At 33.7% G+C, this 26,315-nt stretch overlaps 1 pseudogene; it reads right to left on the minus strand.

The window, feature by feature from the left end:
• The window catches only part of LOC141719215 (uncharacterized), a 300,973-nt pseudogene that overhangs the window by 7,297 nt on the left and 267,361 nt on the right, over positions 1-26,315 (minus strand).

The following is a 26,315-nucleotide window of genomic DNA, read 5'->3' on the forward strand; positions in this document are numbered from 1 at the left end:
CTAATGACCAATGATGGTAAGTACATAAACTAAACAAATACGCCGAGTCCCCGGCAGCGGCGCCAAAAACTTGTTAGGGCGAAAACACGCACTAATATTCACGCAAGTATACGCGTTCGCAAGTAATATAGAATACTTTCTAGTTCGTTCCCTCAGAGACTCAGACTAATTTATTGTCTAATTAAACTCACTCACCAATGTATGATTACTTCTCAATGTTAAGATAATAACACTTAAAATTGTTGATCAAATATTAACTATAATTAACTACTTAATTAACCACTTAACTCACACTTCAATTTATCAATGATAAAACACCCATGAGATCACAACTTCATTATTACTTCCTTCTATAGCCATTGTTATTACCTTTAGCATGTGACAGTGATGACATTAATCGAATAACACGAAACTGATAAAAGCCAACTTTCATTGTACTAATACCATTCTACCAAGCATCCACAATTAAGATAGAAGTTGAATAGTCATCAATTATGTTGAGTTCCTATATGTCTACAGAAATTGACAACACAACGATTTAAGCACAAGTTATTCCTTTTGATTACATAGGGTAAATAAGTCAAAGCAAGAAAACTAGAATCCAACGTTACAACGAAACAAGAATCACAAGAATATATGCTTCCTCTTCGTTGCGGTGTGCTAAATCGGTCTTCTTCCTTATCTCCTTCGCTCCTTGCGTAAAACACAATCTAAAACATAATATCCTTAATACTCTCTATGAAAACGTCTCAAATCTACCTATATAATAGTCCCATAAAACTCAGATTACATAGAAGTTGGAAGCCACACAGAAGTAGAAGTCTAAAATAATTCAGCTTTTTTCCCCGACCCTGCGCGGCCGCTCAACATTTCTGCGCGGGCGCGCAAGCTACTGCGCGGCCGCTCAGCATTTCTGCGCAGGCGCGCAGGACCCTACTGGAAAAATTCCAAGCTTGCTCCGTTTCTTCGCCGTAATCTGCCCATTCCTTTCCTCTCGCAATGGTGAACACATGCCAAGGCTTATTCTTGATGATTCCTCCCCCGAAATGCAACTAATACCCTGAAATGCATAAACACTAGAAAAACGCATCAAATACACAAAATAATTGATTTCAAGACACCAATTTAAGCCATTTTAAGACGTTCTAAGTGGTATAAAATGCCACTTATCAGCTATCATCGACTTATCTATAAGGCGTTTGACATCGTTTAGGCCCTGTAATCTGCTATTTAATGTTATCAGATTTAATTTCGAATTTTTTGTTTCTTTCAATATTTGGTTTTTATGATTAGATTATGATGAGTATGATATTTTAAGATTATATTATGTGTTTTAACATGTTATTTTGTGTTAATTGAGCATGGTGGATGGTTATGGCTTATGATCTTAGGTTAATGGTTTTGGTTTTTCAAATACGGGTTGCATGTCGTTTAATCTTGTAATTATTAAATCTTCAATGTAACTCGAGTTCTTCTTGTAAGTTCATTAGATTAGTTTTCATATTTCATTCTTGTAATGTACATGAATACATGAAGATTTGAAGATCAAGGGTAATCCTACACGGAGGCCATCCAAGGAAGCAATACAAGAAAGAAGACATGTAATAGTTAGCCTGTATTTATTTTCCACCTTAGATTGACCTAGATCTTTGTCATTAGCTTGATAAAGATCACATAGGATGAAGTCATAACCAACCACTTTTGTATATTGCACTTTACATATATATGCGCATATGATGAATGTATGTGTAGAGTAGTTTATAAAGATGCATGCTTAATTAGATTAAAGATGTATGTATTAGATACGACACCCATGCCATGCTTGCTAAACAAGATAAAATCGGTAACGATTCAAGATTCTAAAATGAACAAATGATTATGAGATTCTCGTGTTTATGAAACACAGAATAAAATACAAATTTTCTTTATTTCTGACATGGGGCGATTTTGTCAAAAGCGAGTTCTTTGAACTTGTAAGGTTGTGGGTTTTAAGCGAGACCGTTGTGACTCCCTCACTACCTGGAAATAAAACCATTGACGAATATTGATTTGAAGTATTTTATTCAAGGAAAAATTGGGAATCTCTTTATGATGGGATCATGATCGTTTTAAAATTAACAAAACCCTAAAGTTAATATTAAGTTGATCAGATGCCTTCTAATAAGTCTAATGCGTTAACCCTAGATTGATAAGGAGTGGGTTCGCCAAAGCGAGGTACTCCCATCTATCGTGGGAGATGTGTTCAAGTATATTGATACTTTTGATTATTGGGTTTGACTTAACTATGTTACCACCATAGGATTGTGAACTTGGAGGCATATAGTTTGGAGAGATTTATTAGATAAATATGAACAAATATTGTTCTACCAAGCTATCCAAGAGTTATATAGTTGATATAATTGACAAATATTGTTTACCTAAATAATCATGTTGTAGGAGAAAAGCCAAAGCTGACCTAACGCATGGTGAAATATGGATCTTGGCTCACTCGAAAGGAAATAAAAGATATTTTTTCCGAATTAATAGTTAGGGCTATTGATTTGATAAAAATAGTGGGAGATATATATTGTGAATATATATATATATGAATAATCACTTGAACATAATTTAATGATCATCTGTAGACTATGTCATTTTATGCACTTTAATATTGTAGATATCAAATGGCAAATAACACAAATAACTTCTCTAGGTAATAGTCCTTGAAAAGGACAAGCTGACATGAAATAACATCCTCGATTGATATAGGAACTTGAGGATTGTCCTCGGGTTCAAGGATGTCACTCAAACCCCTCCCTTATTTCTTCTAGCTGAGAATAAAACATGTGCAGAACAAAATGCTTACAAGAAGCAAATTAATTATGCAACTGATGTTTCATGTCTCATGCTTGTAATTATGAGTGATGATCTTTAAAAGCAACAAGAGCATAATGATGCTTATGATATGATTGAGTACCTTCAAAAGATGTTTGAAGGATAGGCTCGTCAGAAAGATTTGACAATAATATGGCACCATACATTTGCATTAATGGGAGAATCATATCTGGTTGCACCACATGTTCTAAAGGTGAGAGACATTTCGTGATATTTTGGGTTTCAAGAATGGTCTAAAGACTCAGCTTGATTTGATCAAACGATCTTTGAACAACTTTTATTCTCAGTTTGTTAAGAACAAAAAGGAATGAGATAGACATAACACTCACTGAGTTGTTAAGCATGTTTAGAACTGCTGAAAATAACACGGTAAAGGCATGAATTATGTCCATATATATGATTACATTGAATGCAAATGGGAAAGGAAAGTGGACAGGCAAGGTGAAGATTTGATCTTATTCGGTGCCAAACCAAAGTCCAATCCCAAAGGGCTTTTGAAGCCTAATAGTGGTGTTGCTAAAGGAGATGATTGTCATTTCTGTGGAAATAACTGGATGAATGGAAGTTAAATTGTCGAGCTTATTTGGAAGATCTAAAGAAGAATACTAGTAATTGTCAAGCTTCAGGTATAGGGTTATAATTGGAGCAAAAGTTGTTGCTCTAGTTGAAGGAACTCGATACCTAATTTTGCCCATAAGGCGAGATTGAGAACTTGATAAATTGTTATTACGTGCCTGCCTTGAGCGGATATATTAAGTCAATTTCTTGTCAGGACAAGAAAGGTTTTCATTTTAATTAAATAAACAATAGTTGTTTTTTTCTATTTCAATGATAAGACTTATAATGTTACACAATTAGTTAACAATTTATATGTTCTAAGTTGACTCAAATCGAACATTAGCTCTAGCATTGTAGTTAAGCCATATAATGGTAAACGCATTTCTGAGTTACATATAGATGAATACTTGGATAAGTTTGATTTTGAATCATACGGAAGATGCGAACTTTGTCTCATTGGCAAAATGACTAAAGCTTCTTTTACCTGATCAGGTGAAAGGGCCACCGAATGATTATGACTTATACATAATGATGTATGTGGTCGAATGCGTATGATGGAAAATAGGGGCTTATACTACTTCATAACATTTACTGATGATTTCAGTAGATATGGATATGTGGTTCTTATGAAGAACAAATCCGATTCTTTTGAAATGTTCAAAATACATAAGGCCGAAGCAGAAAAGAAAAGTATAAAAGTTTTACGATCAGATCATGGAGGAGAATACTTAAACCTCAATTTCAAGAGTTTCTTGAAGGAGTGTGATAGTGTATCATAACTTACTCCTTCTGGAACACCTCAATGGAATAGAGATTCTGAGAGGAGAAATCGTACCTTGTTGGACATAGTGCGATCAATGATAAGTCAAGCGGATCTTCCATTCAGTTTCTGGGGTTATGCTCTAGAAATGGCTGCATATACACTTAACCAAGTTCCGACTAAAGCGGTTCAAAATACTCCGTATGAGATATAGAGTGATAAATGTCATAGCATGTCATTTATGAAAATTTGGGGACGTGAAGCGTTTGTAAAACATTTAGCCTCTGACAAGCTTGGACCAAAATTTGATAGATGCTATTTTGTGGGATACCCAAGTGAGACTAGGGTATAGTTTTTATAATCCTACCGAGAATAAAGTGTTTGTTACTCGGGCCGCTGTATTTCTTGAGGGAGAACTACTTTCTAAGAAAATCAGTGGGAGGATTATACATCTCGATGAAGATCGAGAACCATATGATAACCTTGAACCAGAGTTGGAATAAGATCAGGATGTACATCAAAATGTTGAAAGTAATCCTATTTAGGAAACAAATGTTATTCATAGATCTAGTAGAATTCACCATGAGTCCGGGAGAACTTATGGATTTCTTTTGACTCAAGATGGTGATGCGATGCTAACGAATAATGATAAACCTATCACCTACCAAGATACTATGAACAGTTCAGACTTCGAGAGATGGCTAGAGGCCATGAAATTCGAGATGGAATCCATGTATCAAAATAAAGTATTAAATTTAGTTGATCCACTCGAAGGGGTAAAACCTATAGGGTGCAGGTGGGTTTTCAAGTAGAAAACTGACATGGATGGTAAAGTACAGACCTATAAGATGCGACTAGTGGCAAAAAGTTTCAAACAAATTCATGGTATAGACTATGATGAGACTTTTTCACCGGTTACTATAGTCAAGTCCATCAGGATTTTGTTAGCAATAGTTGCTTACTCTGACTATGAGATTTGGAAAATGGATGTCAAAACTGCTTTCTTATATGGGAGCCTTGAAGAGGATGTATATATGATACAACCTGAGGGTTTTGTCGATCCAAAGTTTACTAAGATAGCTTGTAATTGCTTCTATCTATTTTTAGATAGAAGCAAGCCTCAAGGAGAATGAATATTCATTTTGATAAAACAGTCAAAGTGTTTGGCTTTATTCAAAACGAAGATGAACCATGTGTTTGCAAGAAGGTTAGTGGGAGCCATGTGACATTCCTAGTATTATATGTAGATGATATATAACAAATAAGAAATGGCATACCTTCTCTACAGGATGTTAAGACTTGGTTGAGAAATAGTTTCTCGGTGAAAGACTTAGGCGATGCTACCTATATATTAGGGATCAAGATCTATAGAGATAGATTGAAAAGATTAATCAACCTATTCGAAGTACATACATTGATAAAGTATTACATCATTTTATGATGCAAGAGATAAAGAAGTGATATGTTTCGATGTCTCATGGGATAGTGATCTCAAAAGATAATTTTCCCCTAAATCATTAGATAATAAGGGTCGTTTGAGAAAGTTCCAAATGCGTTAGCAATTGGATCTATAATGTGTACAATGATATGTATTTATCCTGATGTTTTATATGTTTTGAGCATGACGATCAGATACCAGTCTAATCCAGGTGAGGGTCACTTGATAGTTTTCAAGAATATTCTTAAGTACTTAAAGATGACTAAAGATTTATTTTTGGTGTATGGAGAAGATAGGGAACTGGTTGTAAAGGGTTACACTGATACTAGTTTCTAAACCTAATTTTTGGACAGACAAGGATGATTACGAGTTTATGTCTGTTTTGTGTTTTGTTTAAATATAATTGATGTTAGCTTAAATAGTTCACAACAAGAACATTGATGATATTTTGGAAGTTGAATATATTGATTTTTTTTTGAAACAGCCATGGAGACTGTTTAGGCATGTCCTTAGGCAATATCGTCTTATTAATGAGATTAATGATTAAGAAGATATAAATGTAAAGTGCATATTAATGATGGTGTTGTAGACCCACTGACTAAGACTTTGTCTAGGCAGAAGTACGATGGTCATACTAGTTTCATGAGTATTAGAGACATGGGTGATTGGCTCTAGTGCAAGTAGGAGATTGTTAGTGTTTATGCCCTAGAGACAACAATATGATGTTTTAGTTTAAGACATTAGGATTATTAATGTTTATGTTCTATCGATTATTCACTTTATAATTTATTAACTCTTAATTTACTGCGATATAAATGTTAGATTAATAATATCCTTGGAATATGATATGCAATTCTATATCTCTAAGGATGTGACTTAAAAATGAGATTATGAGAATAGTATCAATATTTCTAAGGGTCCCTAGTCGAGTATTATTATTAAGGGACAATAATAATGCATTAATACTGGTGTGTTTATTGACTGATGATCATATCTCAATGATTATAGGTCTAGTGATACTAAAGTCAAAAACACAGGCAGATGTATATGTATATGGTGTTGGACAGACCCAATGTGAGATTCTACATGTCTGTTGTGTCATAAGTAATTCTCACAGTGATAATGATGTAATGGTCCTTAGACCTAAAGTCATTATATTTCGATACGAGAATTAATATACATTGATTTCATTAAAAGTTATCCTTGACCAGGTAATGATAAAAGTGGACATTGGGTACGATATGAATCGTATGAGAAATATGAATGATCTAGATGGGATTTAACCCTCCTGATTTTAAGATTGATATTATTGGCCTCTTGTGTGAGCTAGACTATGAAATGCATGGCCACGCTCAAATATTTATTTGATATGATAGTCTACTCATTGATCAAGGAAACTTGGATTAAACTATGCTGAGAATGACACATTACATGCCTCTAGTTTAATCTATAATATTTGGTTAAAGGGATTATATTACATTGTACATTATTCACGAAAGGTTTAATCGATCACCAATTCAATTATTATTACTTGGGTAGCAATGATGTATTACTAGATGCCACTCATTGTTTCGATTTTAAATTAGATTTAAAATTTGTTGCCAATGTAATAATAAACTATAGGGTCACACACAAAGAATGCTTGAAGGATTAATTAATTTAAATTGGATTTAAATTAAATTAAATTATTTGAATTATTTATAATATTAATTAAGTTTGACTTAATTAATTAGATAAATAATGATATTCAAATTTAGTAATATTAATTATGAAATTTATTTGTTAAATAATTAAGTGAGACTTAATTATAATACAAATAGGAATATTGAATTAATAATAACTCATAATTAGTTAAGAGTTATAATTTGTTTTTCTATTCTCTATATAATATCTCTTGTGTGGCTGATTTTTAGTGTGCAAGACTTTTACTAAACCCTAGCCACCAAGAGAGAAGATGGAGAGAGCAAGAAGAAACGAGTTTGCGCTAGTACACATCAAATCCTTGAGTTCAAGCATTCATGTGGATACCGATAGAGCATAGATCGCGAGAGCGGGATGCGTGGTGATTGAACAAGCTTTGGATCTCCATTAGTCAACCAATTGGTAAAGCTTCTTAAGGTAAACAATCTGATCTACAAATTAAATATATGTTTTTCGCATGGATCCTGCGGTGGGTTACGAAAATTTTGATGTTTTTTACATTTTTAATTACTGTTTCCGTTACGTTTATGTGCTCGAAACCCAACACAAAAAACATTCGGGCATGCCGAAACAGTATATGAACTACAGGAGTAAGGATTTGTATCTCACAAAAATTTCCTCATTGATTCTAAGATTTAGTTCTTTATTTTTTTATTGAAGGACACATAACAACCTTTAGATTGATATGTTTTTCGCCTAAGCCTCCTTTCCTTTTAACTCACTCTTCCTCCTTGCGTTTGTTTTGGTGTGTCATTTATCATAATAGATTCCAACCACCCGTGCAAAATCTCCAAAACTTGGAAGAAGAAAAAGTTATAGTGGTGTAAGAAACTTCTTAGAAGATGGATCAGGTCTTAGCCATCGTGTCAGCAAAGAATATGACGCTTCAACCAAGATAATGAAGGTGAACTATGAGAATGGTAATGGTTCTACAAAGAAACCAATTCGGAAATCCTTGCCTAATCTTCACCCACGGATGTCCATTTCCGCTAAAACCGAAGAAAAGTCTGGTAAGTTGAAACAGAGAGAAACAATAGTAGATGGTGAAGATATGAAAACAACCACAAATAAAAATCAAAAAAGTAAAACCCAATCTGTAAACCCTCCTAAAATTGTGGATTTAAACCTTGAGAAGAAATCTACCTGGGATGATGAGTTACTTGTGAATTCAGCCAAACTTTCCGTGCAAGAAACTGAAGTAATTATGAATTTGGGTGATCCAGATGTTCCACTTCCCAACCTTGCTTTAGGAGGTTAATAACCTTATTTTGATCATTTAAAAACTTGTCCTTAGTAGGTCCCATATATTTATGGTTTATTTATTTTGTGCATTGATAAGTGGATTTTATATCCAATTGGAATGCTTTATTACAAGCTTAAATTGGTGTTTTGGACTCAAGTTGTTGGTATTTTGATGTGTTTTTGTGTTATTGCATTTCAGGTATCAGTTAAATGAAGAAAAGAGCTTTTAAAGGAAATATGATGAAAAGTGATCAGAATTGGAAGCCAAGGCCATTGTCAAGTTGTAGAGAATCTCAATAGCTTCGCGTGGGCAGTTGAATCGCCTAATTCTGACGAGTAGAACTCAAGTTATGGTCAAAACAAGATTCATCAGAATATTTTTCCAGTCAGTAGCTGAGCGGCCGCTCAGCTCTCAGAGAGCTGAGCGGCCGCTCAGGGCGCGGCTGGTCGCTGATTTCGCTGAAAAAGCCTTTTTTGAGTAGAATTTGACGATATTAAGGGTCCAGGTCCACTAGGGGCGTATATATACTTAAAAAAAAGGGTTTTCATCATCCGGGAAGATTGGGATACCAAGGAGAAGACCTAGAAGCACAGAACAACTCCGAAAAAGAAGATCTTGTTTTCAACTTGTGATTCTTTGAATTAGTTGTAACTTTGGATGCTCGTTTTCGTTCTTGTTGAACCTAGATCTCGTTTATTCGTACTTTGATTATTATTTAGTTTATTAAGACCTTGTTTATACCATGCTATCATTGGAACCCATGGTGACGATGAGTTCGATTATGGGCTAATCGTTGTCATGGGATTCTAGCGGATTTACTTATGGATTTCAATAGTTAATTGTTTCGATATCTTGGTGTGTGGTGATTGATTGATATCCTAGTATGGTTGTGCTTATTCGTCTTATGTGCGTAGCTAACATATAAGATAGCGTGTTAATCTCTATTGAAGTGACAGTGAATATAGAGGTTTAGAACTTGCCATGCTAGCATAGGTTCATGTATGTGTATGCATGATTCGTAGGTAACTCTAACCGTTTTACTTGCCCTATATAATCAAGATAGATAACTTGTGCTTAAACCGTTATGTTGTAAAATTCTATAGACATATAGGGTCTCAATATAATTGGTGCCTATTCAGCTTGTATCTCTTTTGTGGATGTCTGGTAGAATGGTACTCGTGCAACGAAAGTTGGCGTTTATCAGTTTCGTGTTATCTGATTAGTGTCCTCACCATCACATGCTAAGGTTAAGAACGAGAAGGTTATTGAACGAAGTATTTAATGAAGTTAGGATCCCATGTTTGTCATATATAGTAATTCAACTTCAATTCTCTTAGTTAATGTTATTTAGTATAATCTCTTAGTTTAATAAAAACCCAATTTTTTATTTGTCTTAGCATTGAGCGATAACCATACATTGTTGCATAGGTGCATAAATTGAACTTAACCTAAACCAGTCTCTGTGGGAACGAATCTGATTTATATCTTATACTACTTGCGAACGCGTATACTTGCGTGAATATTAGCGTGTTTTCGCCCTAACAAGTTTTTGGCGCCGCTGCCGGGGACTCGGTGTTAATTTTTACTATGTGTTTGTCATCAGTGGTCGTTAAAGTTCACTGACTCGGATTCTTTTACTTTCACGGTTTATTTGTTTGTGTTTCAGGTACTCATTATAATGGGAGATCCAGCAGCACGAACGAAAGCCTTGATGGATTTTTCTCAACCCAAGATCAATGACATTCAATCTAGCATTGTCCGGCCAGCTATCACAGCTAATACCTTTGAGATCAAGCCTGGCATAATTCAATGGGTACAGACTTCAGTCCAGTTTGGGGGTTCTCCAATGGAAGATCCCAATACACACATTAGGGATTTCATTGAAATATGCGACACCTTCAAGTTCAACGGTGTTTCTGAAGATGCTGTGAAGCTGAGACTGTTCCCATCCTCTCTGAAGGACAAGGCTAAGAGCTGGTTACACTCTCTACCAGCTGGTTCGATTACTACTTGGGAAGATCTTGCTCAGAATTTTCTTACTAAATTCTTCCCTATGGCGAAGACAGCTGCAATGAGGAACGCTATTACTCAATTTGTGAAACGGGAGAATCGCTATGTGAAGCTTGGGAGTGCTACAAGGAGATGCTTAGGAAGTGTCCTCATCATGGAATTCCTGATTGGATGATCATCACTTCTTTTTACAATGGGTTGGGAGCACAGTCCAGACCCATGCTCGATGCAGCATCAGGCGGAGCATTATGGGCAAAGAGCTATAAGGAAGCTTATGATCTAATTGAACTGATGGCTGCTAATGAATATCAGTATCCAACCCAGAGATATCCACAGGGCAAGGTAGCAGGAGTTCTTGAAGTGGATACAGCTACGGCTATCACTGCTCAACTAAAGGCGTTGTCTATGAAGATCGATTATCTGGCTAACTATGGTGTTAGGCAGATAATTAGTGTTTGTGAGCTGTGTGCAGGTCCGCATACGAAAGAACAATGCGCTATATCTAGCGACTCAGCTCAGTTTGTGAGCAACTTTCAGAGATCTCAGCAACCAGTTCCAGACACTTATCATCCTGACAACTAGAATCATCCTAACTTTAGCTGGAGCAACAATCAGAATGCGATGCAACAGCCATTCCAGCAGTTTGCAAATAAGCTATTTAACCCTCCTGGTTTTCAGCAACAATTTACACCAAGACAACAACTCCAACTTCAACAACAAACTAATGATGCAGGTCTATCTTCGAATGAAAAATATGAATTGGAGGAGTTGAGGCTTATGTACAAAAACCAGGCTCTTATATGCCAAAGCCAGGCTGTTTCTATCCAGAATCTGGAGAACCAAATAGGGCAAATTGCTAATGCCTTATTGAATCGACCACCAGGAACGCTTCCTAGTGATACAGAAACAAATCCAGGCAAGAGGGAAGTTGAAGAACAGGTGAACGCCATCACCTTAAGGTCTGGAAAGGTCGTAAGCCCCCAAGTTCAGCAAGACGAAGAGCCAGAAAAATCTCAAGATTCAGAAAATGCAGTTGTGGCTGAAGAAGATGTGCAGAAGGAAGTAGAGGTGGAACCAAGGAAGGCTACTGTGGAACACACTCCTCCTGAGGGTAATACAGGGGAGAAACAGATTTATCCTCCACCTCCTTTTCCTAAAAGGCTGCAGAAGAAAAAGTTGGAATCTGGAGGTGTTCAAGAAACTTCATATCAACATACCTTTCGCTGAAGCTCTTGAACAGATGCCTAGCTATGCGAGGTTTATGAAAGGTATTCTCTCTCGGAAAGTGAAGCTCGATGACTTAGAGACCGTTGCTCTAATGGAGGAATGCAGTGCTGTGTTGCAACAGAAGTTGCCTCCGAAGCTTAAAGATCCTGGAAGCTTCACTATTCCTTGCACCATCGGAAACTTGTCGTTCGACAAGTGTTTATGTGATTTAGGAGCTAGCATCAATCTGATGCCCTTATCTATCTTCAAGAAGCTTGGTCTGCCTGAGCCGAAACCAACATACATGTCATTGCAACTAGCTGACCGTTCCATCGCTTATCCACGAGGTATAGTGGAGGATGTCTTGGTCAAGGTGGATAAACTCTTCTTCCCTGCTGACTTTGTAATTCTTGATTTCGAGGAAGATAAGAAGATTCCCATTATCTTGGGAAGACCATTCTTGGCTACAGGCCGAACTATGATCGATGTGCAAAAAGGAGAGCTTACGATGAAGGTTCATGATCAGAAGGTCACTTTCAATGTGTTCAAGGAAATAAAATTACCCACAGCTAAAGAGGAGTGCTTTAAAGTAGAGCAAATTCAGGTTTTGAATGAACCTCTGTGGAAGAGGAAGTTGGATGTGCCATTCGATTCTCTTGGGTTAGCAGAGCTGAAAATTTCTCAGGATCGTCTCGAGTTGTCTATTGAAGATGCTCCTACACTTGAGCTCAACCCACTACCAAATCACTTGAGTTATTCATTCTTAGGTGCACCCCCTGACAAGGGGTTGGGATATATCTTTGATGATGTAGAGGGTAGCCGAACGGATCCTCCAGTGCCTATAGAGGGTTCTTCTCATGTGCAGCAGGTAGTTGATAGGACTGGTGTTGGTGACGAGCAGTACAAGCGAGTAATTAGGCGTATGGAGGCCATGCACGACATTCACCGTCATTTTGCTGAAGATTTGACACACGCTTTCGGTACTATTTTCTGAGACACTAGTGGCGAGGTTGATTGGCCACCTGATCCTCCACCCGATGAGGGTGAATCTCTCGCTAATTAGGTATGCCTGAAATCCTTATTATTACCTTCAATGAGGACATTGAAAATTTTAAGTTTGGGGGTGATAATGTAAGGATTAGTAGTGTGTGTCCATATAGATTCATATAGATTTATGTTGCATGTTTAGTTGTAGTTCATTCATATTTTTGCATGATTGTTCAATGAGGACATATTTGTTTGTTTTTATGTAATTTCATATAGTTGCATTTGCATGCATATTTAGCATGATCCCTTAAGATGAACTATGATATTGTATAAGTTGATGTTGATTTGAGTGTGGTGATGAGGAATAGAGGGATGTTTAAGTCTTAATGAATTGATTTGCATGCCAGAAATAAATATTTTCACAAAGTCTTATAGGGTTGCTTTTGATCTAGATCATGATCATACTTGTTTATTGTTGAGATTTAATCACTTGGTTATATTTAGAATTTGTGATATTCTCGTAGTGACGTAAACACACTGATTTTTTTTATCTGAAGAAAAACTTGGATTTCATTGCTAGTTGTTGTAAGGCTAGGTGTCAAATGGCTAGTAGCCGGCTCATATTTTTATGAGTAGTCTAGGGTTGAATCAGATGGAGCGAAATGCACTCATTCAGAAATTGTTGAAAAAAAAGGAAAAAAAAAAGAAAAAAGAGAAAAAAAAAAGAAAGAAAAAAAAGTATGTGTTTATGTACAATTGATCAAGAGTAAGCTCTTTAATACTCGAGTTATTAAGTTCTAGGGGACTTTGTGCCTAGTGACCTAAGGCTTTTATAGTCTGGGATCCGCTAACCTAACGCTCGCTACATAGGTATTATAGTATAAGTCTTTTGGTACCTCATTCATTGCACGATCAAATAAGCATCTTTGCTATGTGTTCAATAATAGTGTGAATCCTTGTATAACTCTAGTCGAAAGGAGGTGTTGTGAGTCATAATGCGTTTATTGTCTATTCTGTTTATAAACTTTTGATTGTTTCAATGATAGATAAGTTAGGGTTATTGATCTAGTATCGAGAGTATATCTGTTAAGCATCCACACACGCACGTTTCTGGTTTGTGAGTTGGTTTATGGGATTTATTCAAACTCTGTTTCAAGTTATTGCATTCTTAGAGGCATTGGCTTATTCATTTGGTTATGGTTATTCTGAGGGGATCGATTGCATTGTCATTTAGTTGCATTCACGTAGTTGCATTCATGCATTAGGTTTATTTTGTAGTTTTGAGTCTATTTATGCTTGAGGACAAGCATCGATTCAAGTTTGGGGGTGTGATAAGTGGATTTTATATCCACTTGGAATGCTTTATTACAAGCTTAAATTGGTGTTTTGGACTCAAGTTGTTGGTATTTTGATGTGTTTTTGTGTTATTGCATTTCAGGTATCAGTTAAATGAAGAAAAGAGCTTTTAAAGGAAATATTATGAAAAGTGATCAGAATTGGAAGCCAAGGCCATTGTCAAGTTGTAGAGAATCTCAATAGCTTCGCGTGGGCAGTTGAATCGCCTAATTCTGACGAGTAGAACTCAAGTTATGGTCAAAACAAGATTCATCAGAATATTTTTCCAGTCAGTAGCTGAGCGCCCGCTCAGAGAGCTGAGCGCCCGCTCAGGAGAGCTGAGCGCCCGCTCAGGAGAGCTGAGCGGCCGCTCAGGGCGCGGCTGGTCGCTGATTTCGCTGAAAAAGCCTTTTTTGAGTAGAATTTGACGATTTTAAGGGTCCAGGTCCACTAGGGGCGTATATATACTTAAAAAAAAAGGGTTTTCATCATCCGGGAAGATTGGGATACCAAGGAGAAGACCTAGAAGCACAGAACAACTCCGAAAAAGAAGATCTTGTTTTCAACTTGTGATTCTTTGAATTAGTTGTAACTTTGGATGCTCGTTTTCGTTCTTGTTGAACCTAGATCTCGTTTATTCGTACTTTGATTATTATTTAGTTTATTAAGACCTTGTTTATACCATGCTATCATTGGAACCCATGGTGACGATGAGTTCGATTATGGGCTAATCATTGTCATGGGATTCTAGCGGATTTACTTATGGATTTCAATAGTTAATTATTTCGATATCTTGGTGTGTGGTGATTGATTGATATCCTAGTATGGTTGTGCTTATTCGTCTTATGTGCGTAGCTAACATATAAGATAACGTGTTAATCTCTATTAAAGCGACAGTGAATATAGAGGTTTAGAACTTGCCATGCTAGCATAGGTTCATGTATGTGTATGCATGATTCGTAGGTAACTCTAACCGTTTTACTTGCCCTATGTAATCAAGATAGATAACTTGTGCTTAAACCGTTATGTTGTCAAATTCTATAGACATATAGGGTCTCAATATAATTGGTGCCTATTCAGCTTCTATCTCTTTTGTGGATGTCTGGTAGAATGGTACTCGTGCAACGAAAATTGGCGTTTATCAGTTTCGTGTTATCTGATTAGTGTCCTCACCATCACATGCTAAGGTTAAGAACGAGAAGGTTATTGAACGAAGTATTTAATGAAGTTAGGATCCCATATTTGTCATATATAGTAATTCAACTTCAATTCTCTTAGTTAATGTTATTTAGTATAATCTCTTAGTTTAATAAAACCCCAATTTGTTATTTGTCTTAGCATTGAGCGATAACCATACATTGTTGCATAGGTGCATAAATTGAACTTAACCTAAACCAGTCTCTGTGGGAACGAATCTGATTTATATCTTATACTACTTGCGAACGCGTATACTTGCGTGAATATTAGCGTGTTTTTGCCCTAACATGCATATATAGTTCTTGTTTATTTCAAAACCTGTGTATAAATTTGAGCTGCGACAACTATACTCTATAATATGTTACTATTGCTTGATGTCTAAACACAGTGGATTAAACATATGTATACTCCCCTGTGGCGTCTCGCTTATTGTTGTGGTGTCTATCCATTTCTATTCTTCTATTCCTCTGATTGTAATTTTTTTGATCCGCATACTCGGTTTCTTTTTTTTTCTTCTTCTGTTTTTGTCTCTTTCTAGTTTGATTTTTTTATTCTTTAGGCTTCTCAGTTTAGTTAAAATATCTGTCAAGTGCTTCAGTACAGGATCTAGTTTATAGTCGAACCAGATGTCATCGGTTAAATTGATTCCTTGTTCACTTATATGTGTCTAGAAGTGGTTGCAGACTAGGTTCCATCAGTTGGAATCAGGAAGTTCCCGCCATGTTTAACCAGTTTGAGCCCCTATGTAGCTTAGCAATGAAGATGAGAAGCCTATGAAGACTAGAAGCCCTCTAAAGTAGATAAAATTCCTCACTTATTGTAGATATGCTATAAATATAATTTATGTATAATGTATTCCAGCTTTGCATATCAGTACATATATACTTGTTGCTTGATGCATAAAATTTGTATGGTGTATACTTTTATGCTTGATGTAGAGAAACCGCATAGTATAGTTAAGTAGATTGGAAAGAATTCACCAAAATAATTTAAATGTATCGGAATAATTTAAACAAAGTTTTTCGGAGAATGAACTCCAGGATGATAAAGTCAAAATAAATATGATAAAAATAATACTCCTGGAGTCAAAATAAATATGATAAAAATGAACTATGAGATGGTAAAGTCAAAATAAATATGATAAAGATATTTTATGAATATGAAATCTGAATAAACACACTAAAAAATCTTTATTCTTGCCCAATTCTTTTTTCTTAAGACACGATAATTCAATCTATATCTTTCATATTTTTCGAGCTCATGGAAAAATGATGACAATCAAACTTTTCCCAATTTACAACCAATATTACAATGTATTTATTTTGAAGAAGTAGTTCCGTCATGAGTATATCATTTCATAAAAATTCTCCCAAATTTACAATTTCACTGTTAGACAACTATATAAACCAAAAGACCCATTAAACATTGTTAAAATTCATATGCAACTCTTAATTTCATTCTGCATGTTAAGATATTAGAGGATACTAATTGACTTAATAGCTACGGGAATGGAAAATATCTCTGAACCACAACCTGCTACAAACTGTATGGCCTTGTCAACAATCTTTGAGGTTCCCTCAAACAACACGGATGCTTGATGAAAAGGGCCAATCTTGAAATATCATTCATGATTTTTATTAACAAAATTATTATTTTATAACCAAAAGAAATATATCTTTGTCAATAAATATCATGGATAATTCATTCAATATTTGTCGTAACATATTCAAACAGCGCAAATATAACACTATTTTTCCTCACTAGATCCAACCACCAACTTCATTCATCAAATAGATAATCGACATCATAACAAAATCATTAAAAAAACGGATACAAATCAGTAAAAATTAAAAAGAATCACCAGACTTTCATGAAAGACATCAATGCTATTAAGCAACAGATTAAAAAATTGTACATATCATAGCACTGATTTATGTGTGCGATAGAGAGTGAATGAGAGGGCGACAGAGAGGCGGCGGGGCTGGGGTGGTGACACCGGGCCTAGTACAACAGCGGCATCAGATCTGAATTTGAAGTGTATGTATATATATATATATTTATAAGAGAGAGAGTTAGCGGAGATGGGCGGTGGCGGAGCAAAGGTAACGGCGGAGATAAGGCGGCAGTGTGGGACGAGGAAGGGGGGAAGACAGCAGCATGGGATGATGAAGGGGGAGAGAGAGAGCTTGTGGTATTCCGGTGACGGTAGGGGTCCGCGGTCGGTGATGGTCGCTGGAAGCATCGAGGAAGGAGATGTCCTGGGTGGGCTGAAATATAAAGAATAAAAATTTAAAATATAGATTGTATGTTGTGATTTAAATTAGGAAAAGGATATGAGTGGCTAAGATTATATCTCAGTTCTCACATCAATGGGGGTTCTCATTTGAGCAACACCCTATATATATACTAGTCTATAACATGTACGATGCACGTATTGCTTTTAACACTCGAATAATTTTTAATAATATATTTTATCTTAAAATTATTAATATATTAATATAATTTTTCAATAGTTAAAAAAATAAATTGAAGAACATTATAAGTTATAATAATATAGGTTTTGTGATAAATTGAGACTTGACTGAAAATAAATAAATAATATATAATAATATATAATATGTTATTCACGGGACTCGAACCTTGAACTTGTAGAAATTGTTAAAAATAAAGAATATAAAATTTTAAATATAAAACGCTTTTGACAGGATTCGAGCTCTGAATCTATGAGAGCAGTTTAAAGATTAATATAGTTTTTTTATTATTATATCCAATGATTCACATCTATCTATCTTTAGATTTGACGGTTGTTATTTACCGTACCGTACCGAACAGCCGACCAACTACCAAATAGAGGGTGCTTTGCTTATAATATTGTGTATATATATATTTATATATTTCATAATTATTATTTGAACTGAAATCTTTTAATTTTTCTTATTCTTCTCTTTAACAATTTTTGCTCCTCACTCATTTAATATTAACAAATACACATGTTAGGTGTTGCACTTAATAAAACAGAAACCTTATCAAGACTATCCATTTTAGTTGATACCATTTTTTCATGATGTGGTATGTAAGGACGCAGTTTAACACCAATGTAAACTAACATGATCTAATTCGTAAGTTTTTAATATTTCAAATATGCAAACAACAATATTTGAAAAAGCGAATGGTGCATTAATCAGTATAGACGATGGAGTAAAATAAGAATATATATTGGAGGTCCACTAATTAGACACAATGTAATCTTTAGCCAGTGGATGCATGTGCATACAAATATGTATAAAGTACTGATTTATTCAGAATTATTTTGTGCATTAATATTTTGGAAATTTGATCGAGATTATTTTATGTGTTAAAAATATGATTGATGAGTCATAACAATACTTAATGTCACTACAAGTTTGTATTGTACTTATATACACGAAAAAAACTTATTTTATTATCTTCATGTGAATTTGAACTTACTTGTACCATATAAATATAATACTTAAAGTTTGACATTGCTATATACAATTTATTTATTAAGAGGTATTAGTAGTTATAATTCACATGCATGCTTAATATATTTATATTTATTTTGTTTATATATTTTTTAATATTTAATACTTAAATTTTTATAGTAGACCTAAATATTAGTATTATTGTGATATACTGTATATGTCAGTAAATCGTGTGTTGAAATATCATTAATAGGGTGTGACGGAAATAACTGAAATTGATGATAAGAAAAAATATTTTTGTAATAATAAATTATAGTAATCTAAATTTATTTCCATGTATTTACACAATAAGAGAAAATAACTTATACACCCGGTTTTGGGTATAACTTGACCCAATATATATTCTATCATTTTGTTGTCCTCGAATACTCACCTGAGGCGCTAACCACGATAACGTGTATTTACTTTAATGTTAATATACGTAAACATATGTACTCATCTCTCCCCTCAACCTCATTCCCTTTTTTTTTGTCATAGCCGGTTCTAACGACCTCTCTCCAGGTAGTTAATGGCAAAAAGGTCAATCAACTCAACCTCAACTTGCAAGTGTGTCATCTAACTCAAAAAGTTTGCAGTCAAATCACTAAACTAATTAAAAAATTTCTATCGGGCTACTTCCGTTAAAAACGTTAATAATTAAATGAAAAAATGATGTGTAATGCTAATATGGCCCATCAAGAGCTAAAAAATTATTCAACATAGAATCGGTTTGCAAATGGGTCATTCAGCTCAAAAAACTTGCAATCAAGTCATTAAATTACTTGTTTATATTATATTTTTAATTAATTTACTTGATTGGATTATGGGATAATTTTATTAATTAATTATTATAATAATGATATAAATAATTAACATATAAATTTTATTGATAATAATTTACGACAGTGAAATTGTTAAGACAATTAAGATCATATACATGAATTTGATGATTTTTTACTGTATCAAGTAAAAATTACATTTGAGAAAAAATAAGCAAAACTTACATTATTTTGTGGGTGGAATTTAATTTGTAGGTTATCTACTAGGAAATAATTATTTATTTTTTTATTTAAATAAAAGATAAACTATGATAATTTTTTATTTTTTTGATTTTAATAAAATTTGAGTTAATTATTAATAAATGAATAATAAAGACAATTATTTTATATATAAACTATGGTTTATTTCTAACTTCGTTAATGGTTATGAAATGTATTTTTTAATGCTGAACGACTAAATTGTAAGTTTTTCGAGTTCGATAACCTATCCGCAAGTTAGGCATGAGTTTAATGATTTTTCCACTATTTACTTTTTTAGTTCACAAAACATTTCTTACGTAGCAAGTGACGTGGAGCTGATAAAAAATATTTAATGGACTTCCGTTAAAGTCAAACTCAACTTAACGGACGTGCAATTTTTTTAAATTTTAGTGACCGGATCGCAATGTTTAATTGGTTGAATTGCTCATTTGAAAGTTTTTTTTAGTTTGATGATCCACTTGTAAGTTGAACGTCAGTTGAGTAAAGAAATTACCATTTAACCCATATACGCAAATATATGTTCTCGTCTCTCCCCTCAATCTCATTCCCTTCTTTTTTTTGTCATAGACTCCTCTAACGACCTCTTTCCAGGCAGTTCTTTCTCTCTAACTTCTCTTTCTTATCCATATTTTCACTTATACTTGGTAACTTATTCTTACGAGTTATTGAATGAACTTAATCAATTCAAATCTCAATTAGCACCATTAATTGTTGACCATATTCAGTTGGTGTTATATTCTTTTTACCCCCGCTCTCGTACTTATAGCTTTATTGGATAATTTGAAGACTTAAATAGTAATATGAACAAATTTATTGGAATGGATATGAGTTTCACTGCCATATCTTATGTACATGGTTACGCCCTCCTAGAGTAAGCACTCTACATTTCATGTGTACGCAGTTACCTCTAATGTATCAAAATTAAACGAGATCATCTTTAGCATATGATTGTGCGTAGTTCTCGCTCAATAGCCAAAATAAAAATGAATAAATACGTTGTTGATTATCACATATGAGATTTTATTTACGTGACATAAAAATACACTAACACATATGATGTATTTAGTTGACACAACACTTAGTTTGCCGTGTTTACTCGGTATTTTGGTCATCTCCATGTAGCTCTTTCTCTCTTCTCTTTCTTGTCCATATTTACACATATAGTTGGTAAGTTATAGTTAAGAGTTATTGAATGAAATGATTCAATATAAACCTCAATTAGCACCATTAATTCACCATCATCTTCAGTTGGTTTTATATTTTTTTACCTTGCTTTCGTAGTCATATATTTTTTGGATAATTTGAAGACTTAAATGGTAAATATATATAAATTTATTTGAATAAATACGAGTTTCGTTGTCATATCTTACGTACATGGTTACCCCTCATGGAATACGCACTCTGCATTTCATATGTACGCCGTTACTTCTAATGTATCGAAATTATACGAGATCAGGTGTAGCGTACGTATATAATACATTATTGATGTTCGCATATGAGAGTTGATTTGATATATAGATTACTCAAGTGTTTAAAAGTGTATCTTCTGTTGTCCCAAGTCATGGGTTCAATCCTCGCTCACCCGAGAATTTCTTAGAATAGATACTCATTTGCTAGGCTATAAGCCATATTTATCAAAAAAAAAATAGTGTGACACAAAAATACGCTAATAGGTGTGGCATATTTAGTGGATATAAAACATAGTTTGCCGTGATTTCTCGATATTTTGTTCATCTTCATCCCAGATTCAGCAATTTCGATCGCTCTTTTCCTATTTTAGTAATACACAGACATCACCCATAAAATAACATGATTTTATAATTTAGTTTCTCACCTATAACTATTGTATATTGCTATTGTTATTATTATTATTATTATTATTATTATTAAGCATTGTTATTACAAATATAGATATAAACCCACTACTCAAACATAAATTAATTCAATTTAAGTCCTTTTTTTTGAAATTTGTGTGGAATTTATATTATAAATTATAATATTTATTTTTACTTATAATATATGATTCACTTGTTTATATTATTAATTTGATAGATTATAATGTATGAATTATAGTTTTCAAAATTTAAACTTAGTTAAAAAATAAGTATAATTTTATTTTATACCAAAAAAATCAATCATTAACCAAAATTTTATTATGTATGCACATATATGTATGTATAATGTATGTATACATGTATGTATATATGTATGTATATATGTATATATGTAAATATGTATGTATGTATGTATGTGTTAGGAATATGTTGTAGGCTTGATGATAACTTACCAAAAAATTCTAAGTAGATAAACTAAATGAGTTTGTAACCATTAACGGATAACCATAGTTCTCTATCCGTTAATGGAGTAGCTTATAGTCAAATAAGTTTGTAGCACATTTCTGTAAACAACAAACTGCTTAGATGTTTAGAAGTTGTAGTGAATTTGAAGTCATATTGACTACTAGCAAGATATACAAAATTGGCTGGCCAATTATAAATGGAATATGCCTTGTAATTTTGTATAAATGAAAGAGGATCAACTGCTAAGGAATTCATCATCAACAGATAAACTTAAAGCTTTAATGGATGACTCAAGACACCTTCAACTTATAAGCTAATCAACTGGTATTTTTTAATGCTTAAATGGATATTCATATGCATGCATCAACGGATGTCACTATCACAGCATCAACGGATAACTAAACATAGTGTCAACGAATGATGGTGAAGCTTCAACGAATAACCAATTTAAATAGAAGTTGATAGTGACTTGAAAATCACATGCGTTGATTGTATACAAAAGAAATGTGGCAGCCTGGATTCAGGTTTTAGAAGAAAATGAAGCATTTCTATTTTCATGCAAAACAGGGATGTTTAAAAATGCAGTATCCAACTGGATTGCATTGCATAGAGAAATGAAGAAATATTTGATTGGACCTAGATATTAGGTTTTATATTTTGTCTTATTATACATGTAACTTGGTGATATATAAACCAAGTGTAGCAAGTATTTCAATTAAGAATTTTAAGCAACTATTAACAGACTCTTTGTAAGCTGTATCTTTGAGCACTATCAGTTTTAAGTTGTTATACTTGTAAGTAGTTGTGTGCATTCTTGCATCACACAGATCTTCTTAATATATATCTCTGGTGGAAATATCAATCCACCATAAAGTTTTTAAACCCTTGTTTATTTACTTTGTGTTCTTGAATACTATTATTGTTTATCCGCACTCAACCATATTGAAACATAGTTATATACATTTTAGTAAGAATTTTTCAAAGATTCAAAAAGGAACTAGAATTCCATTCAACCCCCCTTTCTGTAATTATGTAGTTACATTGTTAGGGTATAACACTATGTATATGTGTATCTATAAATGCATGTATTGATTCATAATCACTGTATAATAATGATAATAAGTTACAGATTATTATGCATGTTAAATATGCAATAATTAATAGACTTTCATAAATGAATGATGAGATATTATAAATATTATATGATATTAATGTAAGGGTTTATCATCAAAATTATTTATACTAAATTTTTGTATATAAAATAAATATATATTTATAATCAAATATATTATAATAAGTTTTATAACCAAATATATAATAATTAGTTAGATATAAATATGCATATTAATGACAAGTTAATTGAGGAAATAATTTATATAACATAATAATGAGCTATATATAAATATAAGTATTAATAGATGAGTATAGATTCTTGAAATAAATATTTTATGGATATTAATTAATGGTTCAAATGAATATAAATTAGAGTATTTATGATTAAAATTTCTCAATGAACCCCTGCGTTGTGATACTCCCTCTATTTTTTAATATTGGACGCTTTGACTTTTGACACACATCTTTAGGTACTTTGACCGTATCGCTAAAACTAAATTTTTTTTAAGAAAAATACAGAATCTAAATTTGAATTCTCAAAAAGTAATTTTAAAAAATTTTAAGTTTAGTTATAAGGTAAAAGAACCTAAAGATGTGTGCCAAAAGTTAAAACATCAAATATTAAAAAGAGAGGAAATATTATATATAACTAGCTTTATAGTCCGTGCAATACACGGGCATTCTCTAAATTGCACAAATTATTGTTGTTTTAGCTCAAGTTGTTGATTATATATCATGTTATCGTCGGTAAATGGATGATATATTTGTTTGTGTATATAAGGAGTATTTTTTTTGGGTGTGGTGGTATTGGTGAATTTTTCGACATTTGACATTAAGTTGAATCACATTTGTAGTGGTATTGTTGTCCACTGTTGAGGGCGATCCATTAGGGTTACCTTTTAATATATATTTTTATTCTTGATCTAAATAACTTGTCCCCGTCCCTCGTTCAATATTAACAAATACTATGTACATGTTAGGCACCTCCTGGTTGCACTTAAAAAGATACTTTACCGAGATTATCCATTTTAGTCGATACCATTTATTTACACTTTGGCACGTAAGGACATAGCTTAACACCAATATAAACCAACATGTTTATATGTTTTATAAATATTATAGACTAATGCTTATAGTATCCTTTTTAATATCTAATTCGTAATTTTTAAATATTTAAAAGATGTAAGCAGCATAATTTGAGAAAAATGGTGTATATTCGGTATAAGCGATAAAGTAAAATAAATATATATCTTGGAGGTCCTCTTATTACACACAATGTAATATTTAGCCAGCGCTATGCATGTGCATACTCTAAACATATATAAAGTATTGATTTGTTCATAATTATTTTATGTATTTATATGTTAAATATGATCAAAACTTTTTTATTTGTGTTATGCCCAAAATTTGGTATAAAGGATATTTGGATCAGAATCAGGTCAATTGAGATCATTAGGGAAAAAAAGACCTAAATTTAGGTAAATTAGGTCTTTCCCTCTTTCCAGAAAACAAAAGGGTGTGCCCTCATAAAGCACAAACCAAGGCCGCCCTAAATATTAGGACGCGCCCTAAATAATAAAGGGTGGCGCCAGAAGACATGACATATGAGGCGCACCCTCACTTCAACTTGAAGAAGTTCTGAAGCTGGTAATTAAGGGCACTCTAACTTATAGAAAGGTTATGGTGCGCCCTTTAGCATTGCTTGGTCAAAAAAGAACTTCAGATAGACTCCCTGGATAGAATCTTGGGATGCATGGAGACTTTAAGTGAATGATGGATGTTTATTGCTAACATATTTTCTACAGGTACTCTATTAAAGAACTCCTTCCTGTAATGCAACCACAAGAAGGTGGTGATTGGGGTCATAGACCTTTAAAGGTATGCCTGGACGGAAGGCTTCATTTGGTAGTCAATGAGTGTCCTAATTGGGGATGTGAGGTAAACTCCGGTGTGTACTTTGGGAGCTCTGTCTCTGTAGTCAATGGGTGTCCTTGTTGGGAGGCTTCGGAGTATCCTGCACTTTACACCAAAAAACTTGGGATCACTTGTCCTATAATCTGGTAGGGGCTCCTTATTCGAGGGATAAAATGCATCTGATATTTGGGGTAAACCATGGCTATACCTGCATCCACGAACTAGAGAAACAACTGGTAGCGGAGGGTTATTCTCAGCCGAGGAGATGCCTTATCTGCGAAGTCTCGAAGCCGCGGACGAGTCTTGGGCCTTTGTGGTTAGGCCTCATTGGCGAACATTCCTAAATCTAGTATAAGACAGTTTCCAGTAGGTTTTCTATTGGCATGGGCCTCGGGATGATAAATCTAAACCCATTAGATTTCTTGTTCCCCAAGAATTACGTTGACTTGATTCCCTATAAATAGGGATACGTAGGAAAATTGCAAGGGGTCAGAAGCTGAGAGCGCAAAGGATCCACCACTAACCCTAAGCAATCTTAGCCACTATTAAACATAACCACCACACTATGTTCAATTTTTTTACGAAGAACCACCGTCATAGAATTTTTTTCAGCCACAAACCTTGAATTTTGTTGCTATCAAATTTCTCTGTCAACAATATGCTTGTCTATTAAAAATTTGACTATAAGTTATACAGCACTTAATGTCACTATATTTTTGTATTATACTTAAATGCATGAGAGTTCCTTATTTTATTATATTTGTGTGATTTAAACTTATTTGTACGATATAAATAAAGTATGAATGGTTATTATACATATGTATACCAAATACATGAGAGTTCCTTATTTTATATGTGATCCAAATAATAGTATTAATGTGATATATGGTGTATGCCAGCAAATTGTGTGAAGAAATATCATTGTTAGGTAGAGACGAAAATCATTGATATTGGTGACAAGCAAAGATATTAATAATAATAAACTCTAATATTTTAAATGTAGTGCCATTTATTTATAATATAAGAGAAAATAACTGAATACCCAGTTTTGGGTATCCCTAGACCCAGTATACAGTTGTTAGTTTATTGGCCCTGAATAAACACTTGTTGCGCTAACCATGATAGCACATTTATTTTATGTTAATAAATGCATAAAT

The sequence above is a fragment of the Apium graveolens genome, chromosome 4, assembly GCF_009905375.1.
Source record: "Apium graveolens cultivar Ventura chromosome 4, ASM990537v1, whole genome shotgun sequence".
NCBI lineage: Eukaryota > Viridiplantae > Streptophyta > Magnoliopsida > Apiales > Apiaceae > Apium > Apium graveolens.